At 41.8% G+C, this 11,563-nt stretch overlaps 1 long non-coding RNA gene across 1 annotated transcript; it reads left to right on the forward strand.

The window, feature by feature from the left end:
• The first annotated feature begins 9,799 nt into the window (after positions 1 to 9,799).
• Positions 9,800 to 11,139, forward strand: LOC121709383. The gene is made up of 3 exons (XR_006031942.1): positions 9,800 to 10,011; positions 10,083 to 10,151; positions 10,233 to 11,139. It is a non-coding gene; the product is annotated as an uncharacterized LOC121709383 (long non-coding RNA).
• The last annotated feature ends 424 nt before the right edge of the window (positions 11,140 to 11,563 follow it).

Genomic DNA, 11,563 nt, shown 5'->3' on the forward strand with positions numbered 1-11,563 from the left:
ACTGTAAATAAAGATACAGTAGTATGTGTACTACTGTAAATCATAATACAGTAATAGAGCACTACTGTAAATTATACAGTAATTTACATTACATTTACAGATACAGTAGTGTGCAACGTTACTGTAAATATGCTAATACAGTAATAGGATAACTACTGTAAATCATTATACAGTAATGCTACTGTAAATTACTGCCATCCAGCTGCCAGTAAATTACTGTAAAATTACAATATTTTTTTTACAGTGTAGCACTTTGACACACATTGACAGTGAAATATCGCCGAAGTTTGTAAGATCAGATCAAATAAGACGTTTGACACCAAATTAATAAGTATTTCTGATTGGGGAAACTCAGTCCGCAGTTCCATAGGCCTACCATTCAATCTTGCTGCAAAGGATCAGACGTGTGAAGCACTGGGCATAACTTAATTTCGCGGCTACGTGTATCAGTAGGTTAATTGTTGAGAGCGCCCATACGCTCTCTGAACATTAGCTTACTCCCTTGGGAAGAAACAATACATGGCAGGACTTTTACTTCTTTCTTTAAACCCAATGCATTATCTGTCAGACAGTATATGCATAAACCCAATGCATATACTGTCTAAAATGCTAAAACCAAAACATTTACTGCGAGGCCGTATTACAGAAATCTCACAAATCCTATCCTATCTGTTTGGTAACTATAGTAAGTAACTATGTTTAAGTCAAATCATTACAGAACAGCCACTCCTAACTTCAGATAGGGAAGGTGTATCACAGAAATGTCATTAGTCACCAAAATCCAAAATAAACGTTCCTAACTTCAGGATGGCCTATAACATGCCAGTCATATTAATAGAACTCTGCTATCTCAATGTATTGCAATGGATGTAGGCCTACTGCTCAACGGGAAGTTCGGACACAAAGTGGACAAAGATGACGCCCCCCGCCACCCCCCCCCATTTGAATAATAAGGTGAACAACCCGTTTAAAAAGCCTTATAGAATGTTAACTCTCAAAATGAGTAAAAAGTAATTGGCAGAGGAAAAGTAATTGGCAGAGGTTTATAATTAAATGTCAACGAGCCCAAAGGATGTGATTCCTGAAATCATTTTTGCAGAATGACCATCATTAATGACATAAAGAAACACAAATTGAACACTTTGACTTTGTCACCATGGCTACGGCACAACATCCAGAAATCATCCAGGCTCTCCTGCTATAAGTGATGGTTTATCAACCTCATTTGTTTGTTGTTTTTATTTTCCACCACCTAAAGCCATGGCTTTAAGGAAATCACAATGTGTCAAGAGTGACAAAGTCTTACATAGGATCTTAAGTCATCAAAGTCTGACATTTTTCCCCCTGCCTTAGAAGTAAACAAACCCCCAGAAATGGCTAAACAGGAGGAAAACAAAAAAACAAAACAATACCACACTAAACAAAAGGAGATTGTTGTTGCAGGCAGAGTGTTGGGACATCCTCTTTGTTGGCTGGGCTTGAGGCCTGCCGCCTCTGCATTGTTTCGGAGCACCAGAGGAGACGGCGGGGGCATTGTTCAGAGCAAGGTGGGATTTCACGCCATTCTCCGCAGTCGGATCAGCGTGGCCCACACCGGCACATCGAGCCTGGCACGCTCGGGGGCACCATGGAAATTGGGATTTGGTGACTCCGACCGCTCTGGCTCCGGCTCTGAAACACGAGCTAGCGCTTGCTCTGTGATTCCATCCAGCATCATGCAGCCTTCTCAGCACAGCACACACATGCTGACTGGCATGGTATGGTGGAATTTAATCATCCTTAGACACTTTGGCGTCTGTAGTGTGAGTTGAGAGGTCAGGATGAGGACAGTAATGAGTTTGCCATTTCCATGTATTCATCAATTGATTTGCTATTTCCATGTATTCATCAATTGAGTGCTTTTAGCTGAGGGACTTTACACACAATGGTTGTTCCCTGGGATTGAACCCCTGACCCTGGATCTTGTTCTGTTAAGGAGGACGTCCATTTACCATGCATTTACCTCCATGCTGTCTCAGAATCATTTCACATATTAGTTTTTTAAACTTGCTGACAGGCTATACATTTTGGGTGATGACAGTCACTTGTGTTCTTTTTTCTATTTAACTAATTGTCCCATTGCGTGTGAGCTTTGGCAGTCATCTGCCGTGCATACAGAGGGGACATTGTGACGGGACAGAAGTCATTTCTGTGTTTTGACAGCGACCAGATGTTCACAGATCTAACTTGTGAAAGTGAGTATGAGTATCTAAGGCCTGTCAAACTGTTTGCATGAAGAGAAAGCTAGTGACACGAGTTCAGCTCTACGCATGTCGCAGAATTCAGAGGTGCTCAGTCTGAGCACAATGTTGTCTGCTGTCAGCACATATTCAGCATCAGTGACAGCTTGGTAAAAGAGAAATAATATATATAAAGTGAGAAGTAAGGGGGAAACAAAACAAAAAAGAAATGAAAAAAAAAAAAAAACAGTCTTAACTTTCCACCATTCATACTTTCACAGCAAATGGGGCGGCAAAAATGTATTTTGTATTCATTTCCTCTTTTAGCGTCGGCTTTTGAGCAGAGCACGGCTGGCTTGTCACAAACAAGCACTTAGCTTCCGCCTCGGCCCGGTCCAAGCCAGATAGAGCGGGAGAAAGAGAGAGAGAGAGCGATGAAAAATGGCATGTGCCCGACAGCGGGGAATGAATACCGTCTCGTCTCCAGATGGGCACTTTGAGACACATCGAGGGAGACAAAGCATACTCCATTACCTCCGGCGCGTGGGTGACAGACACAATCATTTCAAAAATCCCACACCTGAAACGCTCGCTGCCACGCAGGCACGGCAGTACGCCACGCGCCGCCGCCAACTCTCCAGGCGTGTGAGTTCACTTTGATTGAGGACAGAGAGAGAGAGAGAGCAGGAGGGAGGGAAAGAGAAAGAAACAAAGATAGAGAGGGGGAGGAGTGATGGAGAGAGACTTGGGGAGGTTTGGGGGTGTGCGATGCTCCCAGCTTGTCAGTGAGGATATCCTTTTTCAGAGGTCACTCGACCATCTCACAGTGATGACTGCTGAAAACCCTGAACGTGATCCAATTGAATTGGAGCAGATGTTGCCTTTACACACACCACATGACGCTGTGACGGAAATCTGGTGAGAATGCCGAGGATGTGTTTGTGGATCTCAAGGTCGTCGTTCCTGGCCTGTCATTGTGTTAGATGACGAAATAACAGAGGGAGAGAAGCGCAGTCTTCTGGAAGATTTAATACTGAACTTTGAAGACATTGTGACGGAATATGGCCAGGATTTAGTCCTGTTCTGGCCTAAATTTGGATAGATCCACACACAAAATACAGTTGCTCAAGCTGACAGATAAGTGATGATTCCAGAAATGGGCCTAAACAGCATCTGACTGGACTGAAGATCATGTCCAGGTGGTAATGACATAAGGCAGGTTCTCTCTTAATGTCTGCAGGGCAAGTTCTCGTTTCTGTTTGTTATGTTATAGTATGAAATCCGCCAAAGGAACCTATTGAACCAACACAGGAAATTATAATATAAATTTGGTAGGTGTATTTTTCTGCATTGAAGTGGTAGTGGTGTTAATATTTAATCACATTTTACCAGACCAGATGTATTTTACATTCTTAAACCTGATGAAATTCATCAGTCGTGCACTTTGTACAATGAATTTCAATAACACGAACATTTTGTTCACACCTTTTGAAACAGAATTTGTCTGGCAGATAATTGTGTGTTAATCGGAAGTACTGATGCATATTTTATATGCCGAATTCTATTTGCACTTCATACATATGGATGGACAAACACATACATGTATGTGTGTGTATGGGTGTGAGTGTGTGTGTGTGTGTGTATGTATGTGTACTGTATGTGCGCACTTGCATGCATCAGTGAGTGAGTGAAGGTGAGTGTGTACGCCTGTGTGCGTGTGTGTGTGTGTTCACAGATATCTGTGTTTGTGGATGTTTTATTGGTGGGAACTGTACATACAGTACCACATCCCTTATATATATGACCCCATCTTTTTCTCATGGCCGTGTGATTGAAGAAATAAATGTGTCATGCCGTGCACTCTTGAGCCTCTGTGATGAGAGTGAGTCTCATTTGTTTTCATAAGAGGCAGGGAGGGGTCAAGGGTACTGGCCTTGTCATGATGATCGGGGGCCTGCCGCGATTGCTAAATGAGATTCTTCAGTAAGGGTAAGTCTCAGAGGCCACCTCACATCAATCACTCCATCCTGTGTCCAGACATGCATGAGCCCCTCGCATGCGAGCGAGCCCCTCACAACGCATGACAACAGGACTCTTCACCTGCATCACCACCACAAGTCACAAATCATTTACCATAGACTGCTTTGGAGCCACAATGTGGCTCTGATCTGGCGTATATGTTCCACTTCCAAGATCTATGCTAATGGTTTGACGGTTAATACAGAGCCCCTACAGTGACATAGCAAGAAAAAAAAGTTTCTTGTGTGCATTAGAAACATCTTGGTCCACATCAGAATTTGATTTTATTTCTCGCCTCCTTTGTCCCCTTGGGTGCTTTGACTGACTTCATCATGTCTATGTTTATGATGGGTGAGGAGACAAAAGTGCTGTGTCACTCCCCTCTTTCCATTAGCTTAGCGTAATGCATTGGGATCTATATTAATGTTGTTTTAGGAAGTGTTTTTTTACAGATAGAAAGGTGAACAAATGGAATTTGACTGTCATTTCCATTTAATTCAAAAGTGTAATTCAGAGTTTGACCAACTTCCAGTTTAGGCTGTCAAATAATTTTCTTTACAAATGTATACACGCATAGCGGAGATAGATAGGGGGAGCCTAGGGAAAAAACATCGTAACTCTGCTTTTTAAAAAATGAGAATGGATTAAACATCCATCATTGTCAATCTGCACATATAAATCATCTCTCTTTAGTGCATAGCCAAATGAGGTCTGGCTTCGTTGGAAAGTCTGGGTAATTTCCAGGAGGTCCTAAGCTATAACTCACATTGTATTAAGTCATTAAAAAAAGAACATTCCCATGTGCTACTACTACCCAGCAACATCCATTCTGATATGAGCTACGGAAGATAAAAATACAGCATTTGTTTGCAACTGACTTATCTCACAGCAAGGAAACCGAAAAATAATGTTTTATCAAAATCTTCATATGACTTTATAGAAAAACTTCAAGTGTAGAGATAGAAGACCTTGGAGTGGTGCTGCTGACTGAGTTGCAACAGAATCACAAAGCAGGAGAGCTTTTCTGGCAGCTGACAAATAGTTTGTAATTTTCTTACTAAAGAGTTCATGGGCAAAGCAAAAAGACCATTTACCTCACCTGCCGAGATAAACTGATAGTTTTTTCATATGTAACTCTAACATATTCACAGCCGGAGCTGAGAAGAGAGAAGAAGACAACAAGAAAACTATCAGGGAGCCACCCTGGGTTGTCATCTAGGAGTTGATTATAGAGGGTAATGGAACAGTGTATGCCTTTCACAGAGCTCTCCATTTCTTGGTTTGTTTCTGTGGTGTTTGGTAAGCTATTCCCCTAGTGCTGTAGAGAGGACTCTACCTGCTAACGTCAAGATCCATTTAACATGAGGACTGAGCTGGCATATTGGGGATATGACCCTGACGTCAGCCCTGAGAAGCAATGCTGAGGCTATTAGTTGTGTTCAAATGAATTTGTCAGATCACATAGACATGAGCATATTATGAAGACAGACACTACTCCCATTGAAAAACAAGCTTATACCTGTACATCCATAGCCGTTTTTGTTACACTGAGAGACTAGCGCTTCTCATTGCCCACACACTTATGTATGAAATAAACCACTGACATTCTACTTGGCCATAACAAGCAGAGGGCTACCAGAGTGTAAATGATAAGGAGAATGGGAGAAAAAGCACATCAGTCCATGACAAAGACATGTCCATGACACAGACTCAAGCTCATTAAACAATAGGGGAGTTTTATTAATATCGATTTAAATTTAATATGGTGTCATCAATGATACAGATAGTGGAGGTGGTGGTGGATAGTGGAGAAAAGGTGTTTGAGGCTTCAATATCATAAAAACATGCATGGTCCAGCAGCTGTGGACAGCAGTCAGTAATGGTAGACCATCATGGAAAGACATGAACCCCAGGATAGGTGATGAGGGGGTCGCTGAGGCACAACTGGTTATAGCACCTATACCATATTTGGGTACACGTGCCCCGGGTCATTTCCTGATCCCACCCTATCTCATTCCCCACTCACTTCCTGTCACTCTCTCCACTGTCCTGTCAAATTAAAGGCATAAGCCCCCCCCCCAAAAAAAGGATAGGTTGATGAGTATATCTTGTGATGGCCTGCTCTTTGTAAGAAAGAAAAGTCTTTTGATGTCTAATCTAGCACATGAACATATGCACAAAAGTGAAAACATGACAAGCTAAACACGTCACAGTATCAACAGTGTGTCTTGCCTGATATTACATCAGCTACAAAGGCACCTATTGGATAAGTACTGTTCTTTTGAAGCCTTTCCATTTTCTCAGTATTTTTGACATCTGAAACCCACGTATTTGGACGTGAAAATTCCATTGACACACGACAAACCCAACTAATTACCCAATTTTTCTGTGACTTCTTGATGCAGGATGCCTATACATGACTGAAGGACCAAGAGGCCCACCAGTAGAATTAAACATACAAAAATTAGGACCTGAAGTATTTTCGGTAACACTTTACTTGACGGGTGAGTTCATAACACATTCATAGCAGCTGTCATAAACTGCACATAAAGCATTCATGACTGTTTCATGAGTCATTACTCAACATTCATACCAAACCTTTAATGAATGTGGAAGACAGAACGACGAGAACTTGTCAAAATAAAAGTCCAAAGTCGCAAAGCAGCATTGCCATTTTTGTTCTAAACCTCTTACCTGATCACGTCACATCTGAGTCAATGGGCTACTCCAGTGCCAAAAAGACAGAACATGGTCAAGGAAATAATTTTTGTTTCATAAAAATGTATTTGTTTTATGACCTTTGCAGATGATTTCTCAACTTTTGCTACTGGGAATGTCCAACCATTCCAGGTTACACAAATACGGGTCAGCTAAATGTAGGCTAGTTTACCTAGTAACTCAGTGATTACGAATACTTCACAACTTGTATAGTATAGTGACATTCGATGCAAACTTCATAAGATATTTATGAAATATTTACAAAGGCTGGAGAGATTAAATTAATGGTATCCAGGTTACACAAATACAATGCTGGACTTTTATTTTGACAAGTTGACATCGTCTTCCACATTCATGAAAGGTTTGGTATGAATGTTGAGTCATGTCTCATGAAACAGTCATGAATGCTTTATGTGCAGTTTATGACAGCTGCTATGAATGTGTTATGAACTCACCCGTCAAGTAAAGTGTTACCATTTAGCCTTACCATATGGAGTCATCATCACAGGAATATTGTTGAAAATGTCTATAGGAGAGTGTTCAGAACAGGATCCACAGCCAACCACAATAAAGGAATACGTTTTGGAATAAAGTTTACCTGGGAAAGTTTCTGATTGCCGAAAGAACATTGACCTCATTTACGGTCTGTCTTCCTCATCAGTGTGGAGTGAGTGGAGAAGCACAGACGCATTATGGGAGTACAGAGGAATGTTCGAACCAACATGAAAAGAATACCTCCGAGCAACACCGTGAAAATAAGAGACCATATTCGCAGCTAAAGCACAAAAAACAGCCTTGGAACAAAACAGCAGCAGTGTGATGACACACGTTGTTGGCATACTTCCATTGCATTCCTGACATCACAGGCTTGAGCCATCGCCACAGGCAACCCACATGCTGAGCTATCTGAAATTACAAGATAACCAGTAAAAAAACACACATACAGTACATATGTCTCCTGATCAGTTCAGGGTTGAACGTAACCTGTCCCAGTGTGTTCTATACAAATGGGGCAGCATCTTGAGCTGCTGCAGTAGCATATGGGGACACCTACATACACACTTGAAGCAACCTCAAAAGAAAGCTAATTAGCCTTTTGTGAAGTTATATAGGTCAGCACATCAATTACACCTCACGGCTGTCCCACTTAATGTAAATAGCCAGTAGGCACCAGATGCCATTGCACAACAACAGCGTATACAAAAAATACTATATAATCTGCTAGTGACACGTTGATTTACTCCTAAATGTATTTCTTTAACATCTTTCTACAAATGAATGCAAATTAATGATGTCATGTAGGGTTATGCTTTTCAAATGCAGTCATGGCATTCATTAATGCTGCAACCACAGTGGGAGGAATTTAAAGGTCAGTATAATGAATACAAAATGAGAAAGAAGGTGGAATACTCTTTTGAGGCAAAACAGTAGTCAGCAATGCTTTATGCCCCTGAAATATTAAGCTGCAATAATCAGCACAAAAAGATGACATAACCTGACATTGTGAGAACACTTTCAAAACAAGATGGCTCCAGCAAGCCATTTAGTGACTTTGTTCACTTATTTAATTCTGCCTATAGCCATAGCAACTCACAGTCACTTTGGGGGGAAAAAAAACACTGAACTTGTGTTAGGCTACTAACTGATTTTGCATTACATCTGGTGCTACACAAGCACTTCACCCCAGCAAAACATGAACCATTACTAAACTTTACTAAATATATTATTTCCAATATGACACAATATTATTAGTATCAGGTCAGCTGTCAAAGGCAAATTGAGCAACCAGTTACAACTTTATAGAAACTGGATTATTAACACAGGCTGCATATTTAAAGCAGTTGATCTAAGATATTCCTTGTTTTGCTGACAGTCATAACATAAGCTTGTACCAACAAAACACTTCTCCACTTCATTTACAGACAATTGACGGAGCCAGCCTTTATGACATCTAAAATCAGTTAGAATCTGGTTTAATAATTATCGATCTAATGCTGATGATATTTGTCATGAATGGTCCATGAAGGTGCCGTGTACTGATCATGTAAATCTAGTGCTGTAGAGCACACAAATGCTCTGTGAACAGTGTCAGTCTCAGCAGTGTCACATGCTTGGATGTCCACATATGCACCTCGAGTCCAGAGCGAATGAAAAATGCAGGATCCTTTGTGAGGAAAAGGGAATAAAAGATGGGAGGATGAAGTTGAGTGGCAGGCCTGGATTACAGGGGGTCATGCTTGACGTGTCCTTCACCCATGCTACTGCAGGTTAGAGTGCACTCAGAGACATGCTACTTCTGCACCTGACCATCATGACGAGAGCACATTCAACAGAAGCAATGGAAAGGCTGTGCGAAAATTGAGATACAACCCAAAGCATCTCATGTACTGTTACCTTTTGTGCCCATTGTTGTGTTAATATGGGGTCATGTTAGGATGCTGCCTGGCTTAAAAGGACAGAGTTCAGTAACACTTTACTTGAAGGTATCTACATAAGAGTGACATGACACTGTTATAACCCTAACTTGTCATGACAAAAACGGAATGACACTTGACAGAAGCGAGTGACAGAAGCGTTATGTCATAAACATTTATGACTTGTTTATAATGTTAATGACACAATCATGTCAGTGTCATGTCACTCTTATGTCGATACCTTCAAGTAAAGTGTAACCGGCTAAATATTGTACTTTATAGAATAACATTTATAGAAACAACAATTCTTTGTAGGGATGCTTCTGCTCTGGTTGTGTGTGCTCCTGGTGAGCTCATTGCTCTTAGTATGCATATGTGCAAGTTTGTGTGTGTGTGTGTGTGTGTGCACTATCCCTATGTAGCCAGTTCACCTTGTTTCTGTCTTTTCCCCATGTCTCCCTGTTTTCCCTACATGTCCCACACTGGCCTGCTCCCGCTAACTAGGGGGGCGTGGTGATTAGTTACACACCGGAGTTCGTTCGCACTGATTACTGGCCGGACAGTATAAAACCACCCAGGTACGAAGAAGCGTTGTAAGCTCTGCCTGTTTAACCCCCTAGCGTGTCGGATTTAGTCATCAGGTATGTTGCAATACTCCTGTTTGCTGCCAGACTAATAACATGGTTTAATCAATGTTTGTCTTCACCTGTAGCTTCGTGGTCACCGGCTAGTCTGCTCCTGCTGCCCGTGTGTTAGACACCATCCCTTATTCATTCTACAGGTATGCACTTACGTTTGTCTTAAATCTCTCGTAGTTTATTTTCTGTTTTGAGTCGTAACACTTTCTCTTGTATGCCTGTAGCTGAACGTGGGTGAGTGCTCCCCATACGGCGCTTTGTGCACTAATCGTAGTTACGAACATAGGTATGTACGATGCTTGCTTTAATGGGTAACTTTCTAGGCGGCAGTAGAAGGCTTTATGTTCAATGTCTTTTCTGTCCTGTCCAGGTAGCGCGGCCTTTTCCATCTACGCGGGGTGCATAGCGTGGGTCGTGCTGCTGTCTTGTCTGTAGTTATTTTATTTTGGTGTAGCCTAATTGTGTGCGGTTTTTCAAGTACGTTCTGTGTTTCTTTTTGTGGGCATTAATTTAGTGTCTACGTCTGCCTGTGTTTGGGTTTATTTGGCGTTTATGTCAGCCTGCATGTTGCTTGCCGCATTAGTAGAGAGGAACTGGGCATAAGTGGCATATGCTTCATCCTGGTAACTGCTTAGGTTCTGTCTGGTGCTGGCTGTCATTTGCGTGTGTTTGTATTTCTTTTGTCCTGGTGTGCCTGCATTATCTACCATAACGTCTGTATTGGCTGACTGTATTTTTGCCCCCCCCCGCCCTTGTGGTGCTGTTTTATTTGTTTGTTTGGCAGATATGGGGCCCTCTTTGAGGGAGGCTAGTCACCTGGTGGTGGGACCCTGTAGCTGCACATTTGTGGTGTCATTGTTGCTTGCGGTGGGCTGCTGTGTCACTGGTAAGTCACTTTCTTGCAGTGTGTATGCACGTGTGATGGCTGGAACTTAGAACACACCTCCAGTTAGTCTGTCTCCCTCAGGTAAGCCCCCATCTGCTGTATCTTTTTAGCTCCAGTGGAGCCTGGCCCCACTTTAGAAATCACCTGTTCATATTGTATCATAATAAAAGAACAATAATAAATATTTTTGTACTTTCATAACCTCTGACTCGTTTCAGGTATTATTGCAGGACACTCCTCCCTTCCCCCCCCCCCCTTTGGTTATTTAATAAACTTATGATTTGACTGGAATTCACGTTGTCTGCTTGGTGCTTTCGGACCTGTGTCAAACCTTCCTTAGCAAATTCTCTTAAAGAAGTCCCAGGGTACTAAGCCCAGGGTGGCGTAGTCGGGCTACTGGGAGTGGCTTATAGCCTCTCTTTCCCTCCTTACTGCTCTGGTCACACCTACATGGGGAAAAAATTCAGTCAGGACTAATAAAATAACTTAATTAAATTCTAACATTGTCTCTGTGTCAAATCCGTAATGAAAACTCCTATTCTAACTACTATTCCCAACATACCTTAAATGAGAATTCCGGTGTGATATTGACCTAAAGTGTGTTGAAACATGATACCGAGTGTGAACGTATGTCTCATAACCCATCTGCGCTTGTCCCCTGCACTCCAA

This window comes from Alosa sapidissima, chromosome 5 (genome assembly GCF_018492685.1).
Source record: "Alosa sapidissima isolate fAloSap1 chromosome 5, fAloSap1.pri, whole genome shotgun sequence".
Lineage (NCBI taxonomy): Eukaryota > Metazoa > Chordata > Actinopteri > Clupeiformes > Clupeidae > Alosa > Alosa sapidissima.